The 26,465-nt window shown below is 37.5% G+C and overlaps 1 protein-coding gene and 1 pseudogene across 12 annotated transcripts in view; both read right to left on the bottom strand.

Moving 5' to 3' along the window:
- Positions 1–26,465, bottom strand: part of Macrod2 (mono-ADP ribosylhydrolase 2) — a 1,997,664-nt gene that overhangs the window by 1,240,976 nt on the left and 730,223 nt on the right. The window lies entirely within an intron of this gene.
- Zcchc9-ps (zinc finger, CCHC domain containing 9, pseudogene) lies at positions 23,729–24,761 on the bottom strand (annotated as a pseudogene).

Raw genomic sequence — 26,465 nt, 5'->3', positions numbered from 1 at the left:
TTTCCACTGCACACCCAAGGGTAACTCACGTAGCAAACGTGCTAATGACAATACAAGATTAAAATAAACACCCAAACCCACCAAGCTTGGAATCCTGTTACATGAATGGGATGTTAACTTAAGGCCTTCTAGGAAAGCTCCCTGGTGAGGAGATTGCCTTCTCTTTTGTTTAAACAGTTATGATTTGAGCTCATCGGACATACATCAGTAGTTATATCTTACAAGAAAATATCTTTTTGAATGGTAAATGTAGTTATTCTTAAAATTAAGAAAACAGGACAAAATATTATTTCTGATCCACCCAACCCTTCCAGCATGCCTTTGAGAAGTAGAGGTGGGTTGCTCCAGATCTTTGACTAAAAGATAGCCAGCCACAGTTTTTGTGTGGAAAGCAAGCCTTCTTCAAGTCTCTCAGAAATACTTTCACAAACCACACAAGCAACCTTATAATTCTTGGGATGCTTCACTATAAAATCATGGCTTTTCTTCTCAAGACCCCTATACCCTTTATAGACAGACACACCTAATTCTTCCTCACCCACAGAATTCCCAATGAAACCTCCTCCCATTCGTACACAAAGATTGAAGTGTACTCCTATTCGATCTGTGTGCCACAGCTTAGACTGAGGGAGAATGCAGATCACAGATCCAATGTCAACCCCTCCACAGGCTTTCTATGACTCCAGTGTGGAAATGCATCAAGACTCACATGGTGTGGCTCCCAGGGACTCCATCTTTCCAGTTTCTACCATGTCCATTCCCCATTTTGAATTCAATTCCTACTTATTACATCCCTGCATTGTTGAAATGATAGCAGTGGGTCTTATGGTCTGCCTAGAGCACTTCTTTCTGCTCTCCCACCTACAGCATCTTGAGCCTAGTTCTCTTTCAACTTACAGATAAAATATCCTTCCTCAAAAAGCCATTCTGAAATCTTAAAGTCAATGAATCCCTCTAACTTTTAGCTTTCTTAGCACCTGAAGTTGTCACCAACATTTATCACCTGCTGTGCCCTGCTTTCTTTCCTAGCTTAGGTGCCCTTTCTATGACAGGTACAGCTCTCAGAGGGCAGGAACGCCGCCAGCAATGCTCAGACTTGCAGGCACAGTGCCTCACCAAGTGGCTGGCCTATGGTGGAATCAACAAAACTTCCACCTTGGGCTCCTTCATGGACTATCCTGTCCTTTTGATTGTTCTGTAGCCATGTCTAAGAATTGGAGACACCCAGTTTAAATCATGACTGAGTTGTGACTTTTAGACAAGTTAATTAACCTGTGTTCTAATGTAAAATGAAAATGAAAATCTGCCTTGCAGAACAGTTGTCGGGCTTTCAGAAACAAGATATGTTTGGCAACACCTAAGAGGTATTGAGCCAAACAGTAACTGGCTATCATCCCTATCCATACAGCAACCTTTATCATTCCCCTAAGGAAAGTCAAGGAAGGGTAATGAAAATATTAAGTAGCAGCAGTATTTTGCATAACTTTGCTCTTCTATTCACATTACTACCCCTGTGTCTCTAATTATGGATTAATAACCACATATGCTTAAGTAGTCTGTAATCATTACTTTTTTATATGTGCACCTTCCAAATGTATTATGCATGGCACACACAAGCAGGCATCTTTCATAAAACTTAATTCTGTACGATGGGGTCCTTACCTTCTCTCCTGTGTGGATTCAGAACCCTCCATGTCTTCAACACTGACTCTGACAAAATACTCTGAATGGAAGCATGGCACACTTACCTCTTCCTCTTGGGGCATTCATACTCAAGAGGGGTAAGTGGAGACTCAGGTACTAAGGAGGAGAAAGTAAATGGTAAACAATGGGTCACAGCCATTGAAGAAGGTAGGATCAGGGGAAAGACTAGGTGTACTCCATACATTTAGAGAGAATGAGTAAATGGGTCAAGCTTCTATATACTTTACGGGATTGCCATCACTGTAGTGTCTGGGACCTGCCTGTGGAGTCCTCAATAGCAGCAATGTGTCATTTTCTTCCCTGGTATCTACTGCCATGTCTCAAACACTATCCCCTAACAAAGAGAGATCATTACATGTGTAAACTAATAAAAATGAATATGAAATTAAGAAATTACGACTCTCAAAATGAAAGAAAGAAGGAAAGAAAGGAAGAAAGAAAGAAAGAAAGAAAGAAAGAAAGAAAGAAAGAGGGAGGGAGGGAGGGAGAGAGAGAGAGAGGAAGAAAGAAAGAAAGAAAAAAAGAAAGAAAGAAAGAGAGAGAGAGAAAGTAAGGAAGAAAGAAAGAAAGAGAGAGAGAGAAAGTAAGGAAGAAAGAAAGAAAGAAAGAAAGAAAGAAAGAAAGAAAGAAAGAAAGAAAGAAAGAAAGAAGGAAGGAAGGAAGGAAGGAAGGAAAGAAAGAAAGGAAGGAAGGAAGGAAGGAAGGAAGAAAGAAAGAAAGAAAGAAAGAAAGAAAGAAAGAAAGAAAGAAAGAAAGAAAGAAGGACCCCTCTCTGTTCATAGACAGAGATTAAATACCAACAACTATCTGGAAGGACACAGAACAGGGTAAGTCTGATAGATACTCTTTGTGGACCCTTGGAGCACCCTACTCTTCTGCTGTACTCTGCTCGAACTCACATCAAATTGAAGGCCTTTCTTTGCGTCAGAGTTTTCTGTTCTTAGAAGACTATTCTGTCCTTCAGCAAGGCAGGTTCTATTTCTGACTCCCACAGTGGTGTTTCTGAGTCCCACCCCCACACCATTAGAAGGAGACACAGAGACTACTGGTGAAACCCAAACCAAGACTTAAACGAAAAGGAAAATAACCAACAGATGACGAATTCAAAAAGTAACACAGAGTCTGGTTAATATAGCCTAGAAAGGTAAAATCTGTGTAGGAGCAAAAAAAAAAAATGATATTAATTGAAATGTCTAGATACTTCCATGTGTGCTTCCTAAATGGCATCTTCTCATTGTTAAAAGACAAATTGGTAGACGTATTTTTGTATATGTACTTTGAAACATTAGACATCGGGAAGCCACTGGGATAGGAAGCTTTTAAGAAACAACTAACTTAGTTGGTCATGGCAGTATGTTCTGATGGCAGTGCTGGCTGCCTGCCAGAAAATGCTTCTTCAAGCATGATTTCAAATGTAACACACACACACACACACACACACACGCACACGCACACGCATGCACGCACATATGGAATATTTCCAAAATAAAGTGATGTGACATTTCTGTTTGCCTAGCAACAAGTATATCAGTTTAAAAAAAAATCCTCATATTAATTAGCACTCTTACGTAAAACCTTCAAAACAAGAGATTAAAGACAAAAATGTAATTTGTAAATTTAAAATGTAAAGATTTGGGTATATTCTAGTTGTTTTTAAATAAACATTCAGGAAAGCACATTGATCATTGATGGGCATTTAGTCACATCTTTCTAAAAGACTGGCATAGATGCTTAATGCAGCTAATAAAATTTTCAGTTTGTTAAGTAGGTTCCTTTATGGCCCATGTAACCAGTGTATCTTCTCACTATTCAATTATTAACTCCTTATCATTTTATATAACTAAAGCACAATTGTGTTTCATTGGAAGGCATAATATAATGATAGCTTTAAGGCTGCCACCTCAAATAATTTAGCTCCATTTTCCAATTTGCCTGACTATTTCACCTGAATGTGGTCAATAATGGAAGATACTTTACCACTCTCCTTTTAGAATCATAACCTTTTATTAACATCAGTGTTAGGCAAAAGGGAACACTGAAATGCATCTTTAAAAGCACAGTTTATGTAATAACACATATAAAATTACTCAAGTGGCTCTACTGTTTTTAAAGTTAAGGAGATACCATACTTATCTATATATTTATATATTTATGCAGATACAAACAGGTATAACAACCAGCAGAGATAAAGGTCTTCTAAGCCTTTGAAGCTCTTCCATGTGGCCTAACTTCTTTACTACTGTTGTGCTTATAGATGAAATCTTTCCCTTATAATGGATCAATCTAAAATGTGATCAATTATTGACTTCCTAAATCACACTTTTGTCCTTACAAAATCAAAATGTAACGGGCAGATGTCTGGAAACTGAAGAAAACAAAGACACTTTGAGACCAAGTTTCTGTCTCTGGGAGAACAAGACAACCGACATGCCTCTTCCTCTTCCCTCCTAACTTCTCTCCTCAGTTTTCCCCCGTTTGGTGGGCTTCCTTCCATCCATCTTCTCCCATGGCTCTCGTGTCTTCCTGCCCTTGAACTGCCGCAGCTCCGAGTGAAGTGATGGATTGTTCATTACATGTTCTACTCAACACATTTTGCCGCGAGGACTGAAGAAACCTCACATTCCAAAGAAACCTAAGAAGCTCGAGAAGACTGGGGATATCTGCGAGAGAAATCAGCAGCTCAATGACCCACTTTAAACACAACATTCAGAGACGTGGAGTGTAAAAATGGTAAATTTTAAAGCAAAAAGGCGCTCTGTATTAGACGCAAAATTTGACACCTTCAGACTGTGAACCATTAGTAAGACTTAAGTGAGATCATCTGTGAAGAGTTGACACCATCATTTGGCACTTAATAAATGCTCAGTAAACACTGTTGTTCTGTGTATTCTCAGTGTTACCACTGCTCACTTGGGACTGAATCCTACATCGCACCAGGAAAGAAGGCTTATTCAAAAAAACAGTGAACTAGTATTTATCAAAAAATTTAATCCTGAATAGCATTCTAAGAAAGATATCAATTTTATGTTTGTATTGCTATAAAGGGGACTCAGTGTCTAAAGACAAATACATACAAGTGCATGTATACACACTCAAGAATATGTGACTTCAGGGAACAGACAGCAGCATATCCCATTATGAAAATTAGATTGGTTTAAATGTCATCATTGAAAACTAAAGAAACAGACGTATAAAAATAGACAGGCAAAACTCTATAAGAAAAGTATTTATCTGCTTAGGGGTTTAAGATTTTTTTTCCTTTTAAAGATTTACCCTCAACTCCCTTTATAATGTGTATCCTATTTTGTAACTTGAAGTACACTATCAGCAGAGTTTGTCTGTCATGGTTTACTACTATTAAATTATGCCTTTTGGGAATAACAACCAGTAACTTATAGTTTTGAAAAGCTACTCAGTTCTTTGGTTGTATCATAGGACCCATCGATTTTCTTCTTGCCTCAGAACTTTGGTATTCTGATGACTCCATTTCATATGATCATGTTCAACCACAACACTAACCATAGTGTCTGACTACTCCCTTTCATTTGAGACACCTTGTTATATTTTCAGAATGACATTTAATGCAGCATTCTGCTTCTGTGATACTTTATACCACCTATTTACCCATCCATGCACCCATCCATCCCTCTCTCTATCCACCAATCTTTCCAGTGTCCACTGCTAACCTCTATAATTTTCTCCAGCATTCTAGAGTAATGCCTCCCTGTTCTGCGCTCTCTCAACAAAATTTTCTGCCTTTGGTGTCACACTCCGTGTTGTATTCTGCAATGATTTACTTAATTGTATGTTATGTTCAATCTCTATTTTACGTGCAAGTATGTTGATGATTTAATCATCTTTTGCTGTCCCAGAAGACAGCCACATGCTTAGAATATATGTATGTATGTATATATATGTATGTTTTCAGGATAAATCATTGTCATGGTAATATGTTCTTTTCTGGGATTCATATTTTCCAGGATTTCTCCGGGTTCCATTTCTCTCTGCTGATAGGATGGCTTACATCTCTCATTGCAAAACTTTTAGTATTTGCCAGCATGCTTATTATGTATGTATTCTTTTTTTTTTTTTTTTTTTTTTTTTGGTTTTTCGAGACAGGGTTTCTCTGTATAGCCCTGGCTGTCCTGGAACTCACTCACTCTGTAGACCAGGCTGGCCTCGAACTCAGAAATCTGCCTGCCTCTGCCTCCCGAGTGCTGGGATTAAAGGCGTGCACCACCACCAATGGAATTTTGCATTGTGATAAAATATCTGTTAATAATCATTCATAACTTATTTTCCTAAGTGTATATCACTTTCATTTTACCAAAACCAAACTGCAAACATTTCCCATTGAGAAGCAATTAAAAGCATATTACTTTTATTCCTTTTTGTCTGTGCCTTGTGGATAACAGCAGGGCTGAGGACTTCAATTCTGAAATATCAAAATCCCACGGTTGAAGTTGAAGCTAATAGTATAGAAATGAAAATGCAAAAGAGCACTGGCGTGGGATGAATGTACTCTGCCCAGGCTCACAATCTCCTTTTGAGCTCATCGTTCACCCTCTTATGTCTGATGTTCAAACTTCATCTACCAAAGAGGAGTTGCAAAGCTGCTAAAGTTGGAAAAACTGGGAAAATTTTCCTAAGAAATACTATATTTGTTTCCCATCTGTCCCTTGGCATACAATCCTCAAGTTCCTTGCTTTCTCTTCAGAGTCTTTTGTTTGCTAATGTGGTGACTGGCGGTTGGTGGTCCCCAGTAGAATGGATGATCCAGGGAAAGAAAGAGGTATGACTGAAAGTTTGCAAATCTTCTTCCTCATCCCCTCAGGCTCCGGAGCTAGAAGTGAGGCCTGTGTGTATCATCGATGGGCAATGATGTAAGCAATAGTTCTGTGTAACAGAGCCTCAGAAGAAGAGAATGCCAGTAGTCACACAAGCTCCTAGAGTGCTGAGCAGTTTCCTAGAGAGTGAGGTACCCTCAGAGATCAAGGGGCTGCACTTTCCTTTCTACATGCCTACACCATGCATCTCTCTCATTTAAACTTTAGAGCATCCTTTGTAGCTATAAGTAACATGTTTCTCTGAGTTCTATTAGTCATTCTGGCAAATTAAGTAAACTTCAGGGTGTCACAATTTCCTATGGGTTGGTGGGAATTACAGGTCACAACCTGGGCTTATGGCTCACTTCCGAAGCAGGACAGTGAAGGACAACTTTACAGGTTTTGGCTGTTAACTAGGAGATCTGAATCAGACTCCAGGACAGAGTCAGAACTGAACAGAACTGCAGAATATTCCATTGCCTGATAGCAAACTGACTGCTGGAGATGTAGATAGAAACTCCCATGCCTGCGCTGTCAGGATTTTTTTTTCCCCTGAGTGCTATGTGACATCAGGAAACATGTTTATTTCTCCTGTCTCCATAGGAGCATACATAGATAAAAACAGTGGGAAATAAATTCAAAAGCAGAAAATATTCTGCATGAGCGAGTCACTGTCACATTTAGAATGTTTCTATCTCCAGATCTTCTCAAGAAGCAAGAATCAGTTTTTATCACAACTGCATAAAACAGCTACATTTCACATATCTTTTCTGTCTTTTATTTTATTTATTTATGTATTTATGTATTTATTTATTTTCGGACTGGGCCTTCCTACATATTTAGATTAACCTGAGACTTAGTATCTAGACCATACTGCCTCAAACTAAGGATCATCCCAGCTCCATCTTCTGGTGCTGGGAATAGAAATATACACAACAGCTATCTTCAACTGAGAGTTCGCCATGGATCAGGTACTATATAGAAGCTACTTATACAATCTCAGTGAACCTTACAGTGATTCCACTTTAGACACAAGGGAAGTAGAATATGAGATGTTCAAATTCATACAGATAGTCTGCCCCAGCATCTACTTACTCTTCACAATAATAAACAAGGGAGAAGCCTGACTCATATCCATATAAGTTGTCCAGCAAGAACATGGTGTGGAATACTACTTTGTTCTTAACATAATGCACTGAACACTCAGGAAATAAATATGTTCACTGTTCCAAAGTAGACTCATGTTAGGTATACTCAAAATTGTGGAAATGGTAGGCATTGTTCATTCAAAACAGGTAGCCTCTGGGCACACTGACCAGGCATGGCATTACCAATCAGTGGGCACATCTGAAGCTTGAATCTGTTTCGACGTAGTTGTGTCGCTTCTGGAAAATTGTTTAATGTACCCCCAAATTATTAAAATCTGTGACAAGGACTCTGTGAATGTACACGAAGCTCGCAGCAAATGCAAGCAGCAGAACATTCAAATAGCCAATATTTTAACTGACCAGAAAGATGACTTTAAACATTATACCTGAAGTATACAACTAGATACAAAACCTATTCCTAAAATATAAATCATATTTTCTTGTTACATGATAAATTTAAGTTAAATATAAATTTTTAATAAATTTAATGAAATTTAAACACAGCAGCAGGTTGCATAAACACTTTTGTTTTTATTGAAATAAAGACATAGCTTTCTTCTGTTGTACCTGCTTAAGTGAATAGTTGATGAATATGGTTGAATATTCAAGTGGCTTTTTTTATTTTAGGTCAGTAAATGTGCTAATAAAAACAAGGTAATTCTATCACTATCTACTCTAAGAGATTAAATAATAAGAAGAATGTAACTTATATTAAGTGTTGGGGCATTATAATAAAAAGGATGAAATGCTTTTAAGTTAAAAATAGAAATATGGGGCTGACGAGATGGTTCTAGGGTTGATAGCACTGACTGCTCTTTCAGAGGTCCTGATTTCAGTTCCAGCAATCACATAGTGGCTCAAAACCATCTGTAGTGGGGGTCTGATGCCCTTTTCTGGTGAATCTGAAGACAGCAAAAGAGTACTCATATACATAAAATAAGCAATTCTTAAAAACAAACAAACAAACAAAAAGCAGAACAAAAATTTAAACTAAAAAAAAAAAAAAAAAAACCAACCAAAAACATGAAATGGGAAAGAAAAGGTCCACATTGTTGGACAAATACGAGGGTCTATTCATGAGTTACCTGGATCAGATACAGAACCATGTCTCTCTCTGCCTTTACATATCTATATCTATTTGTAACATTGAGAAAATAATTATAGCAATGTTTAATTATTCTCTATATTCTAATCCCAATCCCTTATTTTTGATTTAGGGAATATGAGCTACTCTGATGCCAAAGAATGGCAAAATGAATTGCAAAACACAGTCATGATACAATTCCAAGTAGAAACACTGAAACAGGCAAGAAACAAAAATACTCTACATGCTTTTCTATTATGAAGACTTTTAAATTTGTTAGCTATCACTAAATCTTAAGTATGATTACACATTTAATATAAGAAGTTGTAAATGTTTACAAATTTTAACCAATCCCATTTTTGCTTTTTGAGTTTTACTCATATTAAATTATAATATTCAAACCAAGCTTCTCTAATCATGATTTAACTCTCTGCCTGTCTTAGTAAACCAGAGTTAGATATGAAACTACAATGAATGTCACACTGAGGAAGAACACATACTATAAAATATCATTGTGAACACTGAGTGCTGTAAATCATAAGAAATTTTCAAAAGTCAAGCAGAAATGTGGATTCCTTAGTAGCTTCCTTTCTATGTCCAGTTTCCAGAAGTGCCAACGTATTTCTCTCTAGGAAGCCCTGCATTTTCCTTCAATTCTGTCCTGCTAATAATTAATTCATTTTGCTTACACTGCAGCCAGCTTCAAATCATGGTCTCCATTTCTTGGTAATAGATTCTGCCACAGGCAATATGCTGAGCCATAACCTCAATTACAGCTTACAGAGGAGGAGCATGCTCTTGATTTCTGTCGGAGCTGCTGTTTTGTTTTAACTGAAATTGTATAGGGGTGGTGTGGGGCATCACTGTAGCAGGAAGCAGTGAACCCCATTCCATACTGAACATATGTAGAATTTAACACAGACTATAAGAATGTAAGCAACCATGGATGTTAGGCAGCTGGTAAAAGATGACTAGATAAATAAACACTACTAGTTTAAAAATAAATATCGGTCATATCAATATCACTGAAAATAAGAAATTCTAATCAAAGTTAAGTTTGTGCATGTACTAACAGACTGTTGAAAAGATTTATATTATTTGTTTGCTTGTTTTATTTATTTTTATTTATTAATATACAGGAGTTTTTGCCTGCTTGTAAACCTGTATGTCCCTGGCATACCTGGCATCCATGAAAACCAGAAAAGGGTGTCATATTCTCTAGTTCTGGAGTTAACAAATGGATGTGAGTTGTCATGTGGTATTGAGAATTGAACTCAGATCCCTCTGCAAGAGCAGCTAGTGTTCTTAACTTCAAAGCCATCTCTCTAATTCTAAAATCAGTTATTTCTTTAGATATCCTCAGAGCCATGTGTTCAATAAGAGAGAGAGACAGAGAAGAAAGAGACTGACACAGAAAAACAGAGATTCATCTGTCAAAATTACAAGAATGTCAGAAAAATGCAAGTTGGACATCTCATTACTTATTTTACTACAGGTGTATTCAGCATTTATTTTTATTTCAAAAAGTGTTGCCAAACTTTACATTCATAAGAATACCCAGAGTATGTAGCATCTATGCATATGAAATAATAGGCCCAAGAGTTTTTGAGACACTGATTGTACACATCCACATACTCATGGCATGTGCTAGGGAAACTGATAATAGATTTATTGGCACTTTTGTTTGTCTCTGAACTTCTTTCTTTAGTTACATAGCAGATGGGAAGATTTAATAGTAGCTACAAGGTGCCCCAGAATCTTTAATTCTCCCATTAATGAAAGTGTTGACTATAAGTAGGAAACTCTATTAATGTGAAGATGTCTAGATGCATGAGAAACCTGTATGCAAGTCTTCTGCCCCGGTTTTTATCTCAGAATCTCCCAGTAGTGAACGAGATCCATGCATTCTGAAACAAAGGCACTCTCAGGTCAGCACACAGGAGTTCATAGTTGGTGGGTTGCCCTTGTCAAGCACCGGCAAGTGTGGTAATTTCATAGAGGCATATATAATTAATTCTCCTCTGTTTCTGATGTTCCTGGCACTTAATTACAGGGAAACCCTCGAGGCCACTGAGAGAGATCCACTGGAGCCTGGAAGGTGAAAGTTAAGAGACAACTCACAAAGATTTCATGTTCTGGAAATGCCCAAGTTAAAAATAAAAACTTACCAACCCAACCAACCAACCAAACAAACAAATAAAACTTACAAAAGCAAAAGGGGAAACCATCAAGAGAAAGTCCAGTGATGCTGTGTATTAATCAAACATCAGCACTTCAGTTTGTGCCTATTAATTTCTCTATCCAGAGTACAACAGGGCTGCTAGAGAGTTCCATCTCTGTCACTTTATTATAATGATAATAAAACAGTAGAAATCTTCAGTGTACTGCCAGACTGACTTTATTATTGGTCATTGGTTAAATAGGCTTGGCTTTTCCAATGGAAATACTTTTAAGAGATGGCTTAGCAAATGGTCAATATATACAACTGTAACTATTGCACTGTCTGAAAAATCCCCAGTGTGAAAAATATTTAAAGTAAAGATTATACAGTGAGGGTTTTTTTTTTATATTTCCAGGGGAAAACACTAAGTGAAATTTTTGCAAATATATACAAATTAATATAAAAATCTACATTGTAATCGCCACAAATATTAAAGGAAAAAAATTGGGCTAAAGAGTATAAAGTTCAGGAACTCATGTGACCAAGGCATAGGTTAGAGGTACCAAGGCCATGGTAGAGAGTGGCTTCTTCAGGGGACAGCTGTGTACTGTGCTATCCTCTCAGTGTCTGTGGACATCAAGTTGTTTATCACAGTTCATTAACAGTGGTTTGTTGCACAGACATGTGGGCTTAAGTCAATCTGAAAGAAAAATGATCAGACTGATAGAAATATTTTCCACCAGCTTCATTTTTGCAATTACTTTGAACAGATGGGCTAGAATTTCAATAGAATTAGAAAATTGTGGGCTAAATGTTTCCTTTTTGTAAACATTGAGTCAAGAGAAAACTCATGCACGTTGTCAAGCTAAAGCCTGGGCAAAACAGAGGACTATGGCCATGTGTCTGTGTGTGTTGACTATTGTGACACATTGAATTAGTAAAATTACTCAAAACTGCCACCCAAGTTGCATCAAATTAAACCAGAATAACTGATGGTTTAGGCAGAGCAGTACAAGAATAAGGTGGATTGTGACTATTCAGTTCAATGCATCTGCCTTAGTTTGAGTTTCTATTGCTGTGAAGAGATGCCATGACCATGTCAACTCTTTTTATTCATTTATTTACTTATCCTTCTTTCATATATTACATCCCAACCACACTTTCTCCTCCCTCTTCTCCCAATATCTCCCCAAAGCCTTCTTTCTGCCCTAGATCCATTTTTCCTTCATTTTTGTTCAGAAAATAGCAGGCCTTCTAATGATATTAAACATGGCATATACAGTTGCAATAAGACTAAGCACATCTCTTCATATTAAGGCTAGATGAGGCAATATGGTAGGAGGGATTGGGTACCAAAATCAGGCAAAAGAGTCAGAGATAGCCCCTGCTCTCATGGTTAGGATTCCTACAAGAAGAACAAGTTATATAACCATAACACATATGCAGAGGTTCTAGGTCAGACCCATGCAGGTTCCCTGATTGTAAATCCCTATGAGCTCAGGTAAGTTGATACTGAACATGGCAACTCTTGTAAAGGGAAGAAATTGAGACTAGCTTCCAGTTTCAGAAGGAGCTAAGAGTTTTACATCCAGAACGGCAGATAGCAGGAAGACTGAGCCACTAGGCCTGGCTTGAACTTTTGAGACCTCAAAGCCCATCCCTTAGTGATACCCCTCCAACAAGCCATACATATTGCAACAAGGCTACCTACCTCCTAAGAGGGTCACTCCCCATGGAGGCACTTTTATTCAATTTGCCAAAGCATCTCAAGTGGAAACTGGAATCAATGTCTGATATTAACTTCCAAATTATACAGCAATGCTAACCTTCAAATGAATGAGTCAACAGGCTTGCAAAAGTATTGAAAAACATGCTTTATATTTTCAGACTTACTTTATTTGATCTGGATAATCTTCTAATGGGTTGAATTCTGAGGAATAGTCCCCCAGTGGAATCATTATATTAGAGAAAAAGTTTGCAGAAACTCTTTAATTACACTATAAGATTAATTACTCAACATTTATGCTACATTTGGACTTGGGTTAGATATTGTATTGTTTGTAAAGAAAAAAAAATAGCTGGTAAAATCTAGGCAAATTAATTCCATCTATGATTTTATCTAAAATCACCAACACAATTTTAATGCTTGTGATGTGAATTTCTTCATCACAAGCATTAATTTTTATAATCTTTATCTCTAGAATAATTGGAATTGGGAACACCACTTTGAGTAAATTTTCTCTTACAGAGAGACCTTTTTGGCATTAGCAGTGGTAGGTTTGATTCGTTCCTGTAAAGATTTTTGAAGATTCCTTGCCTTTTCATGAAAGGTAACTCATTTGTCTACAATGAAACATAAAGACAAACCTTACTACACAGAGGTGGAGGAATCTCTAAGTACCTTCCTCCCAGCTCTTGTTACCGTAAGGATGTTAGTCAGTGACCTCAGCAAAGGTGACCATGATGGAACACTTGCCTAAGCTGTCATCCTGACCAAGAGTGATTCTAAAGCTTTCCATACAGGCATTTAATCTTTTCTTTAGTCACAGAAACAGGGGGTCACCATTTTTTAAACTGCTGAGAGAAAGCTGGGGGAGAGAAGTATTATCTCCCTTCGGCTCCCAGGAAAATGGTACAGGATGATAGGAAGACAAGAATATGTTTTCCATTAACCCCTTGACCTAGTAAGTTAATGGCTTTTTGTTGCAACTATATCAACAAACAGGGTCCAGGGTGTGATTCCGAGCCAGGTAGGAAGGTCTCTGCAATTATCTGGAAAAGTGTCCTGGTGTTGCTTACTGCTACTACCTTCCTGAGAGCCCATCTGCCCAGTGGACTAGAAATGTGAAAAGACATTTAAGCTATTGCTTCAAACATACCACAGTGCTTCCATGTATGGTACTGCCTATATGTAAAGAAACGGCACAATCACATAATGAAGGTGACATTTTCGTTGTCAATGCAGCACTCAACATCTTCTATGCTAAGATTAAAGTTGAGTGGAGGAAAAAAAATGTAATGTAATTTCAAGCAATTTCTTAAAAGAAAACATAATTTGCATAAAGCACACAAATTGGTATACTCTAGCTACTGCTTAACAGGGTCACAATGACAATCAAAACTACTATCATTCCTTCGTATTTTAATATTAAGATTATGCTGGGATTTTCTAAATTAAAATGTTAATAAGTAAGAGCTTTGTCAAGTTGATTTGAAATATAGAGAAAAATGCCACAATTTCTTCAAAATCGAAATCTCATCAGAAGTGTATTTATACAAATGAAGTATTTTCACAGGATCAAATAATTTAAATTACTAATTTTTTGTTACTTTTTTCACAATTATACAAAGGGATCCTCACCAACAACTTCTTTTAGGTAAAATGTTAAAGGAGAAAATATTATATTAAAAAACATACCAAAATATATTACATACAACTAATGTACTTATTTCAATATAACAAACATGTATAACCTTTATATCTCCCTGTTAATACTTTTTAGTTTAGAAAATCTGGCTCAATAAATACATTCCTGTATGATTAATGAAAATGATAGCATTTCTTAGCATACTTAATTAATTCTTATCACAATTAAAAATTAACTTGGAGAATCAACAGCACATTTACAAATGTGTCATTATTTCTAAACTGTCAAAGCAGGAGGTTTCATACTCATCTATTCTCATTTGTGGGGCTGTGACCATGTATCAACCTAAGACAAACAATTCTTAGAAGAAATGATAGGATTTATCAGACAGAAACTCAAATCACTTTACTTTCTAAATGATAAATTACACTTGGATTAGCACGATTAATGTTTACTGTGTACTCACAATGTAGTAAGTGCCAACGAAATATGAGTAATATCTCCTACTGACTGATGAAAGAATTAGAAGCTCCCAATGTTTATAAGTAGGGGACAGGAGGATCAACAGTTTAAGACCACTCTCAGCTATATAGCAAGCTTAAAGCTAGCCTGGACTACACAAGACTATCTCAAAATTAATTAATAAAAAGAAAAGGGTCAATTTTAAAAGAATTCAGAAACTGCTAAACGTTCACATGATTAAGAATAACAAACCCTCAACTAGCAGAGAGGTTTTGCTATCAATAGAAAAATGATCACCTGCTTAAATTAGAGTTTGGTTGCAAAACTATTATGGAAAAATCTTAATTGAATAATTATAGGAAAATTCAAAGCTAAGTACACAAAGGAAAACAGCCAGATTCCCATTCACATATTTATTGGAGAGCTGTGTTTACCTCAAATTCATAGCTGACATTCAAGTCCCAAGTTTACTGTATTGTCCATCTATTTTAAACTAATGTAACAGGGTTCATGCGTGAGTTTTGCAAGTTACTAATCCCAGAAGCCAGAATTTTCACAAGTAACAAGAAATATTGTGAAACATCCAAAAATATTAATTTTCCACAGAGTGCCACAGTCTGACATTATTAATTACATGCTAACTCATAAAACTAATAGAAAATCAACTTAATCAATCTAAATCTTAAAATTCACCAACCTTAACATACAATCTTTACTTACAAGTTTGGCCCTGTCCATTCAACAGGATATGGTGACCTAAATCAGCCTGTAGCTCTCTAAAGATCATTTATTCGTTCATTCATTACCAAATACCCACTGCACTCTTCTCCTAATGGCTATAATTGCTGGGCATACGTTGAACAGGAGTAGGATCACTACAGGTCCTCGCTAATTTCATTAGTGGAAGACAGATAGCAATCAACTACCCTTTGTCTGGTCAAATATGACTAAACATCTGTAGCTATGTGTGCTCTCAAGAAATGGTAGCCAGCTCTACACAGGAATGAGAGGAAACCTATGGCTGCATTAGGAATTTAACAAGGATTACCTAGCTAAGAAGGGAGAAGGAAGGACATGGGTAGGTTGAATTAGTATATATGAAGGCTCTAAGGGTCAAAGGGAATAATGTTTCCTAGCAAGAATAAAAACTATGAAAAACCAGTGTGCCTGAGAGGGGACACAGAGTGTTAGAGGCTGAGTCAGGAGAGAAACACTGGGAACAGATCTCTAGATTTGGTAATGTCATTTAAAGATTTTGCTCTAATATTTCAGTAACAATAACTAGCCATTAAAACGAACTCAACAAGGAAAAATGTGCTTAAATTTTGAAAATATCAATGTCTCTCATCTAGAGAGTGAACTGAACAAAATTATAAAAGCCATTTAGAAGGCAAATAGTCCAGGTGAGGGCTGAATAGAGTTTGGTCTGCAGAGAAATAGGGACCAAGAGGGACAACAGAATGAAAGGAAGTGACAGATCGGTTATGGAAGAACAGAGTGAGAGTCAAGATTTTTAGTCAATTTCCAACTATACCTGATATAGCTGTCTCTTGTGAGGCTATGCCAGTGCCTGGAAAATACAGAAGTGGATGCCCATAGTCATCTATAGGATGGAACACAGGGCTCCCAATGAAGGAGCTAGAGAAAGTACCCAAGGACCTGAAGGAGTCTGTAACTCTATAGGAGGAACAACAATATGAACTAACCAGTACCTCCCCCCCCCCCCCCCCAGAGCTTGTGTCTCTAGCTGCATATGTAGCAGAAGATGGCCTAGTCAGCCATCATTGGGAGGAGAGGCCCTTGGTCTTGCAAAGATTATATGCCCCAGTAGAGGGGAATGCCAGGACCAGGAAGCAGGAGTGGGTGGGTTGGGGAGTAGGGCGGGGGGAGGGTCTAGGGGACTTTCAGGATAGCATTTGAAATGTAAATGAAGAAAATATCTAATAAAAATTGTTTAATTAGAGAAAAAGGAACAAATGGAGAAAAAGAAGCTTAGCAAAACCATGAGCTTATTCTAGACAGCTTGAATCTGAAGTAGGTGGCTAAGAGAATATTTAAGTCAAGTGTAGCTTATTCTTCAGTCCTATAGCTGAAGAAAATTAAGTCATGAGGTATCCCTGAAGGAGACAGGACTCCAGCTCTTTGTGTTTCACTGTTTCCTGATGCCCATGACCACATGCACCTGACAGCAGCATGCTGGACCTGACTGCAGGCCTAGACTGACAGGGCTAAACCTCCAAAAAGTAACTCAAAATTAATTGTTCCCATTTCAAAGTTGTTTATATCAGAAAATTTTTTTTTACAGCAATGAAGAACTTACTGATACTGGCAATCTTTCAAAAAAATTCAAGCTTGATTCAAAGGAGCTGTATTTAAAGGACATAAACTTCACAAATTAATGCTTTTTATATAATGTCATTCACTAAAGATATGTGCAGCATCTATTGTAGATCACAATAAAGACATGTAAGGCATGTTCCACGCTTATAGTTCAGCCTTGTAGTATATAGAAGGACAGCAATATCCATAGCCCAAAGTAGAGGTGGGGTAGGAGCAGAAGAAACTTAAGACAAAATGGAAGTACTTCAGTAACATCCACAAATCTTGGCCTTGAAGTATCCATGAATAAACAAATTTAACTTAACTCTTTAGTTTGTTATTTTATTGACATTTAATACAGATGAGAATTTTAAAAAGCAGACATTGATATCCTGAGCAGATACTGATCCTGGTTGATATCCTGATGAAGTAATACCTGTTTTTCCTACAGTGGCACTACTATTTTCCCTAGCCCCACTGCACTGAAAGGATGCCTGGTTGTCATGTTCAGTGAGTGCCCTATAGAGAAAAAGATTAAATGGGTAGACAGCATTCTTGTTATCATGCGGGATCAATTTCCAGCCACAGATTCCAATCACAGAGAGGCAGAAAACCTTTCAGAGCCACTTATATCAAATATTATCCCTTAACAGAAAACATGGTAAGTCAGCAGCCAGTTTCCCCTCATGTAGACAAAAAACTGTGGTTATTACTATTCTTTCCAATCAAGTACCTACGGCTCCTAGAATACAGGATGACTACATGCTCATAGGACTTGCTGATAAGCTGATAAGCGAATCTGTTCATGGCAAGGTCAGTGCAAACCCTGTGTGTCCATATCCAGTGGACACACTTCTATTTATCAATCTAGTTGGATTTCACTGGGAGCCACCTGCGTCCTGTAAGATAGGTCCCTTATTTGTTCAAACCTCTTCCCTGAGGTTCAGAAGGCTACACTCCAGCTTTTCTTCCAGTCTTCTAGCTGAATGAGTAGCTCATCCCACTAGTCCTCTACATGCTGGAGTTTCTCCATCCTGCATAGAATCCACCTAAATGAATTCTTCCAGGGACTTAGCTTTATAATCCATATGATGATCTTTGAAAGACTAATAGATCTAAACAGCAACAACTGCCTTTCCTTCTATTACCACTTGGGTATTCGACTGTCGACCTGATTTGTAATCACTTCAAATTCCCCTCGATGTTTTAAATGTCATAGGGTATAAAGAGTAGCTTTGCTTTTTTTTTTTTTTTTTTTGGTTGCTTTGTTTTGTTTTATCTTCTAAGTGCTCATCTTCTATTTGTTTTTGTTAGATTCATAATGACATTGATATCTACTTAGTGACTTAATCTATCTACTGGGAACATTCATGATTCCTCTTTCTACCCAACTCCCCAGAGGAACCTCTGTGCCTAAGTCATCAAAGAGGCAGTCCAGATGCACAGTCAAAGCAATGTCTCAAGTAATTACAATAAGGCCTACATCTAGAGTTTCTTCTAGTAGTATCTGTTCAATTCTAACTTAGAATCTATTACCTAGTTACCAGTGTAATCATTAAGTTATGAACTTGCTTAAATGACTCTCATATTTGAAACCACTTCTGATTCCTTTTCTTAAAATAAAAGCCCAAATGGATTGCTGTAGTAGGTCCTTCCACTCTGAGAACTCCTATCCATTGAAAATAAATTATTTTCTTTCCTTAGTGTTATTAGTTATTGTGCATTCTATGGTGATTATCTTGAAAATGGGGCAAACCTTGAATCATTCAATGCTATCTTTGCTGGCTTCTGTTCACCATATATGCCACGTGATCACTTATTTCTTTGCTTTTCAACTATGTCTCTTCAAAACCACATTGTTACCTGCTAAAACAAACTTAAAATGAATAGAGCTTTTCTTTTTGCTTTATAGAATGTTCTTAATGTTTCTGTATTTTTTCACTGTCACGCCCCTGCCTCCACTAGGATGTGTGGCCTCTGAATGCTTAGACTTTTCCTCAGAACCAGTTCCAACCTTTCACACCATCTGTGTAGTATTAGAGCTGGGACTGTGTGGTCCAAGAGATGGGACTGTAATGCTACATTGTAACATTTGGCTTTTGCATAGGTTCTGTCAATAAAGAAACTAAAATGTATTTGTCAATAGGAGGAAGAAAAACAGGATTTTTTGGGGGGGTGGGGGGGTTAATCGACACAGGGTTTCTCTGTATAGCCCTGGCTGTCCTAGAATTCACTCTGTAGACCAGGCTGGCCTCAAACTCAGAAATCTGCCTGCCTCTGCCTCCTGAGTGCTGGGATTAAAGGCATGAGCCACCATGCCCTGCTTATGATGTATTTTTCTTAATTCACCCTTGCCACGCCTATCCTCTGTTACAGGAGCACCAGCAGAAGTTTGGGATATTTCTACAGTAAGTTTTGTTGCCCTCTACAGTGGTACCAACTTGAGGTACCCAGCTCTGAAAGAACCAATTTCAGTCAATGAGATATCATCAGCTCCTAGTGATCTAAACCTGTTTTTAGATTCCTTTCTCTATTGCTCTGTGATTCTAATATATGATACACCATAGTTCTTATGTCTCTTTCCTCACATTTTTTTTCAAGGATCTCATTATGCCTAGCCTTAGCTGGCCCGGAATTTTCAATATAGATCAGTCTGTCCTCAGAAGTGAAGCAACTGCTTTTTGACATGATAGGATTATAAAGTACAAGACTGACAAACTGATCTATGGTAAAGTAATAAAAGAAACAATAAGCAGAAAATACTCTATGAGGAACAAAATAAAACATTTGTATATTAAATGAATTACTTCAAACATTTTCCCCCTCTAGGTGTGTTGTTTACCAATGTAACATGAACTCTTAATAAAGTCAGGGTCTTATCACTGTAAGTACAACCGAGCTCGGTTCTGTGTACTCAGACCCATTACTGATGCTGTCACCATGCTTTTACTGACTACTGTATGAAGAATGCCAAGTGTTTAGCTTGTAATTAACACAATAACCTAACACCATAGTTATTATTTCCAACTCCTCCTCTCTTACACACACACATACGCACACACACCTGTAAACAAATGGTAGAAGATACAGTGTCAAGATCACACTGCTATTCCATGACCAAGTAAAATTTTAGTCCACATCTTCAGGGGTACTTCTTTGCACCAAGCAGATATCATCTCTGTGTCCCTTGCCACAAGGAAGATGAAATGACACATTACATAAATAGGTGCTCAGGAGGTAGTACTTGCTCTATGGATGGAAAAAAAAAAAACACTTTCTTCAAAACCAAAACAACTTTATTTTGTACTGTTATAATGTTAACATTTATTAATAAAATGAACATTTATATTCCAAAGGCAACAAGCTTGGGGCTACAACTCAGTATATGCACCATTATAATAAGTAAGAGGCTCATCTGAGGAATAGGACAGAGCTGTGGAGGTAAAACAAATGAAATTGAGGAAGCAAATGGGATTTTTCAATAGGGCAATAAACCTAAGACATTGCTGTAACTCAGGGATATGAGGTTACTTGTATTCAAGTAACATCCCAGGTCCTCACTGCATCTGGACCTAGAAAAGTGTTTCCAGGTGCAGGTGTTTTGCTCTAATGACTCCATGGTGGTGTGATACATGAGGGAGAAAAGCCCTGCTCACATGTCTGGTTCTCTTTTTTTGATGGAAAAGATTTATCTGGTGAACAAGAGGATCCTTGACAGAGCATCAATTTTTTTTCTCATACCCAGATAAACAGTTTAAATCTTTGAAGAGTATACCTAGCCAATATTCAGCTCAAAATAATGAATGCAATGAAATCATCAAGAACAGAAGCAAACTAGAAGGACACAGGAATCAGACTCTTATGATACAGTAGGAGAAAAAATTAGTCTCTCTCTCTCTCTCTCTCTCTCTCTCTCTCTCTCTGTGTGTGTGTGTGTGTGTGTGTGTGTGTGTGTTTGTGTGTGTGAGAAAGAGAAAGAGATTGTGTGTGTGTGTGTAATTGCTTCTAACTCAATCCATTTACTTTCAAATTTCATTTTTCTTAACAGCTGAATAATATACAGTTCTGTAAATATATCACATTTGTAACAATCCATTTATCAGTAGATAGACATCTAGGCTGTCCCCAATTCCTGGCTTTTATGAATAGAGCAGCAATCTGTAACAGGAGGTAGATTCCTTTGGATATAGGGCCAAGCAGGGTTTAGCTGGCTCTTGTACTAAATCAATTTTCAGGATATTTTCCTTCCTCTATACTTCTTTGGGTTTGCACTCTCTCTCTCTCTCTCTCTCTCTCTCTCTCTCTCTCTCTCTCTCTCTCTCTCTCTCTCTCTCTCTCTCTCTCCTCCTTCCCCTCCCCTCCCCTCCCCTCCCTCCCTCCCTTGTTTCTTTCTTGCTCTTTCAGAGCATTCAGGTATGTCATTAAGTTACTAAAATCAGAGCTCATTAGGGTTTTTTTTTTTGTATTTCTGCATTTTGTTAATGTAGACACTGGTATTATGAACTTGACTGTGAAAACTGCCTATACTGTTTTCCATAAAATTGGGTATGCTGTGTTTTGGGTCTCATTTAATTATTCAAAGTTTTAGTTTTCTTGACCCAATATTTGTTCAGTAGTGAATTGTTCAGGTTCCATGAGTTTGTATACTTTGTTGTTTTTATTGTTGGTGATATCCAGTTTTAATCTTTCCATGGTGGTTAAATAAGATGCAGGGTGTTATTTAACTTTTCTTAATATCTGTTGATACTTGTTTAGTATCCTAATATGTGGCCAATATTAGAGGAAGTTCCATGGGCTTCTGAGAAAAGTATATTCTTTTGTGTTTTAGTGGAATCCTCTGTACATGTCTGTGAAGTCCATTTGATTTTGATGTTACTACAGAATTTCTCAATTTAGTTTTGTGTTGAATATGAGATATTATGAGAAAGAAAAGGATAGGATGATTATGTAATTTTAGCTGTAATAGTGTTTCTTTTAATAATTTGGGTGCCCCTATACTTTATGCATAAATGTTTAAATTATAATGTCTTCTTGGTATACTTTTTTCTTTAATATATATGCAATGTATTTCCTATCCGTTTGATTAGTTTGTGTTTAAAGTTTATTTTGTCACACATTACAATACCTTCTTGATCCATGGGTAGCTTTGCTTGGAATATCTTTTTTCATCTTCTTCCTAAGGTGTTATCCTTGATGGCAAAGTGTGTTTCTTGGATGTAGCAGAAAGCTGGGTACTAATTTACAATTCAGTGTGTTATTCTGTGTGTTTTATTAGGGATACTGAGATGATTAACAGTGAGAGTTATTAATGAGCAGTGTTTACTGATTCCCGTTATTTTGTTTTTTGTGGTGTGGGTGCCCCCTTTTGATTTACTGCTCTGCTTTTAATTTACCCCTTGTTTCCTCTTTAGTATAGTGATCTTTTTCTTCAGAGTTAAAATTTTCTCTTAGGCCTTCTGGATTGGTGAACATAAACTGCTTAAATTCGTTTATAGTTTATGAAGTGCAATCTTTTTCTTTCTCTGTCGTGTGATTGATGGTTTGGTAGTCTGTGCTGGCATCTGTGGTCTCTGAAATCTTGTAGAACATTCATCTAGGCCCATCTGTTTTTGGAGCTTTCATTGAAATGTCAGGTGTTATTCTAATAGCCCTGCCTTTACCTGTGTGGCTTGGGCCTTCACCCTTGCAGCTTTGAATATCCTTCCTTTGTTCAGTGTGTTTGGTGGGTTTTGGTGACTATGCATTGTGGGGAGTTTCTTTTCTGGGTGTATTTGCTGTTTTATTTGCTTCTTGTACCTACCTGATAGACATCTCTGTCTTTAGACTATGGAATGTTTCATCTATAATTTTGTTGAAAATATACTCTTTGCTTTTACGCAGGTTTAGTCTCTTTCTCTATACCTATTATCGTAAGTTTTGTCTTTTCAGAGTGCCGGCTTTTCAGACTTGCTGGCTGCTTTGTGACTAGAGTTCTTAGACTTCCCATTTTCTGTGATTGCGCTCTCCAGTTTTTCTATCTTGCCTTCGGGATCTGATGCTCTCTCTTCCAGGACTCTCAATCGGTGCTGAGGCTTACCTACCTCTGCGTTGTTAATGTGGCCTCCTGACTTTTCCATGTCTAGCTTTATTTCAGTTTGTGGGTTTTATCAGTGGTTCAATTTCTTCCTTAAATTCTACTTTCATGTCTTGAATTGTTTTCATTACTTCATTCAACTGCTTGTGTATTTATAGTCCTTATTAAGGCACTCATTGACATTCCTCCTTGAACATAGTCATAGGTGCTAGTTTGACGTTCTCATCTTATGCCTCAGCTTAACTGGCTTTCCTTTTTTCTTTCCTTTCCTTTCCTTTCCTTTTTTTTTTAAAGAGCATATAACAAAATATTTATTTATTTGTGAGCTGAAAGGCATGTGCTTTATCTAGAGGTCAATTTTGATTCATAATTCACATTTATAATGATGACTGCTACAATCTTAGTTATTTCTAAGTTCCATCTGCTAAAATATGCTCTTCGGCACATTGCCTATAATCTCAGTACTTTGGATGCTGAAGCAGGGATATTAGTTTGGAGCCAGCCTGGGCTACATAGAATCTGTTTCAAATACAGACACACAGGCACAGAGATACAGTCAGACAGACAACCCATACACACACAAACACACACACACTATCTGGAGAGTGTAATTAATCACACTTATTCCTCCATAGACAGATTGTAGGCAACCTTACCCCATCGAGGTCAGAGTGGCGTCTATAACACAGACTTGCTTCCACAAGTGCCCAGCTTCAATCTCTAAAAGCTTACTTTGGAAAGTAACCTTGAGGTGGTAATTAACAACTGTACCAATTTTTATCAAAAATTAACAACTTATGGTACTTTCGTTTTAGGTTTGGGCACATCCAGAACATCTTCATAGTCTGCATTCATTACCTTTGCCTAGCAACCAACTGTGATCTGATCTGAGTTCTGAGTTTCAGAGCAATCTTTCTTAAAATGTTCCATGGAGCCACAGAGTTTACAGCCACGACCATCCCCACAGACTCCTCTACTATTATCAGGGCAGAATCTGGACAGGGGTCCCATTTCTCCGCAGACAAAACATTTGCAAAAGGAAATTCCCCAAGTGCAGGATCTACATTTACTCTACACTTTGTCATCTAATGCTCCATGGACCTGCAACGGTAACAAATGCGTGTGCCCATGTCCTGACTCTCTAGTACAGCGGGGTAGTCAGCTTGTCGACAATGGAAACATACCATTGCATTTTTCTCTGCTGCCTGTCTCTTCAGCCGCCTTCCTTCCCGTCTACTGTCGTTCTTTAAGGCCACTACAATTTCTTCCATTACTTCCCGGCTGTCGGCTGCTATCAGCGCTCCATTGTGAAGCACCTGTGAGCTCTGTTTCAGGTACACCATGAATCCATTCGCATCTTCATTCAAGTACTCTTTTCCTTTTGTTCTTTTTGCGTTTTGCTTGAGGTGCACGGTTTCTAAGGGGCAGTCCACTGTTTTGGCTTTGCTTATGATTGGGAAGGTTTTGGTTTGCTTTCTCCGCAAACCCCTTCTTCATGTCCTTCCATGATGTTGCTCAAAAGGGTCTCTAACTATTTGAAGTACTAACTCTAGCCTACCTGGTCATGCTTGGATCAGAGGTACTTTAGCAATCCCGTCTGAATGAGCTGCTGAGACCTAAATTGGCTTCTCTTAGGGCCTATGGCAATATGGTTCCTGGCTTCTGGAGAAAGCATGTTGTTCATATTGGTTGTTCATATTGGTAGTTTTATGCTGGGATTTACAAATGTGAAGTTATGACATTTGAAATATTTCTTCATGTAGATATCTGGGCAGTCTTACAGTGTACACTGGGGCATATATAGGTGCATCTTTTAATGCATTGCCTTTAAACAGAAATGCCTTTTCTTACTTATTAAAACTGAAAAAATTGAGCAATGTAGTATTCAGTTCATTTTTATCATAAATGGGCCATGTGTGTATAAGATAGGGTGAATACATACAAATACATATTCAAACAAATGGCGTTATACATATTTTTCTACAAGTAAAAGCACACAGTAAAAAGCCACTGCTAAGCACGTGCTCACAGCCTGAGCTGGATCGGCTGAGCAAACCTGAAGCTGAGAACATAAATGAATTAAAACAAATGTTAGGAATTTTAAAATAGAATATTTAACGAGGCACGGTGGATTATGCCAATATACAAGCACACTTAAGGCTGAAGCACAAATATAGCAACGAATTTGAGAGAAGCCTGAGCTACACAGTGAAATCCCATTAAAAAAACCTACAATCTTTAATGATAAAAAAAGACAATATATCATAGATACCTTTAAAAGTTAGCATTGATTTAAAAGTGATTTTAATATATAGCATAGTATAAAAAAAGAAATGACATGTCTCAATATGCCACCATTCTGATAAATAATGGTTATGGTGTGTGTTTTGTTGTTTCTGGGTTTTGTTTTGGTTTTTAGTATTTGGTTTTTTGTTTTTGAGACAGGTCTCGCTATGTATTTATAGGCCAGGCTGACAGAACTAACACAGATTTGTAGATCTGCTCGTCTCTGTCTCCCACTATGGCCAACCCTCATGGTAACCTTTTACAAAAGAAAACAAAGTGTACAAGTGGGTGCTTTGCAGCCTCTTTACTCTAAGAGATCTTGTAAATCTCATTGTAACTCAGTGACTCAGCGAGTCCTACCTGTTGTGACTGCTTGTCTGCCATCACCTACCTACTTATATTTCATAGAAAGAGGTAGGATGCAGCTACATCCTTTGATGCTTAACTGCCTTAGTTAGATAGATTCACTGTTGCTCTGATAAAAACACTGTGGCCAAAGCACCTTGGGAAGGGAAGGGATTACTTTATTTTATAACTCTCTGATCACACTTGATCACTGAGGGAAGTTGGTGAAGGAACTCAAGGAAGGAACTGAAATTGAAGCCACAGAGAAATGTTTTTACTGCTTGCTCATCATGGCTTCACAAGCAGTTTCTTATATAACCCAGGACCACCTGCTCAGGGGTGGCACTGCCCACAGTAGGCTGGGCTCTCCCACATTAATCATTAATTAAAAGAAGAAATGTTCACACAGTCTTGACTAGAGGACAATTTTATGGAAGAGCTCTCTCAATTAACATTCCCTCCTTGCATATATGTCTAAGTCTGCATCAAATTGTCAAAATCTAATCAGAAAAAAAAATGCTGCTATGCCTTTCCACATGAGTAAAAATTTTTTACTTTTTTATGTTCCATAGTGTTTCCATATTTAGAAAACCCATACTTTATAATTCTTGGACTTGAATTGTCATAAAAATAGGTTAGAGTAAACATTCTGAAAAAAGTACTTTAGGTAAATATTTTATAAAGTAGGC

This window comes from Mus musculus, chromosome 2 (assembly GCF_000001635.26).
Source record: "Mus musculus strain C57BL/6J chromosome 2, GRCm38.p6 C57BL/6J".
In the NCBI taxonomy this organism is placed as follows: Eukaryota; Metazoa; Chordata; class Mammalia; order Rodentia; family Muridae; genus Mus; species Mus musculus.
This window is presented reverse-complemented; position numbering and strand designations above follow the sequence as displayed.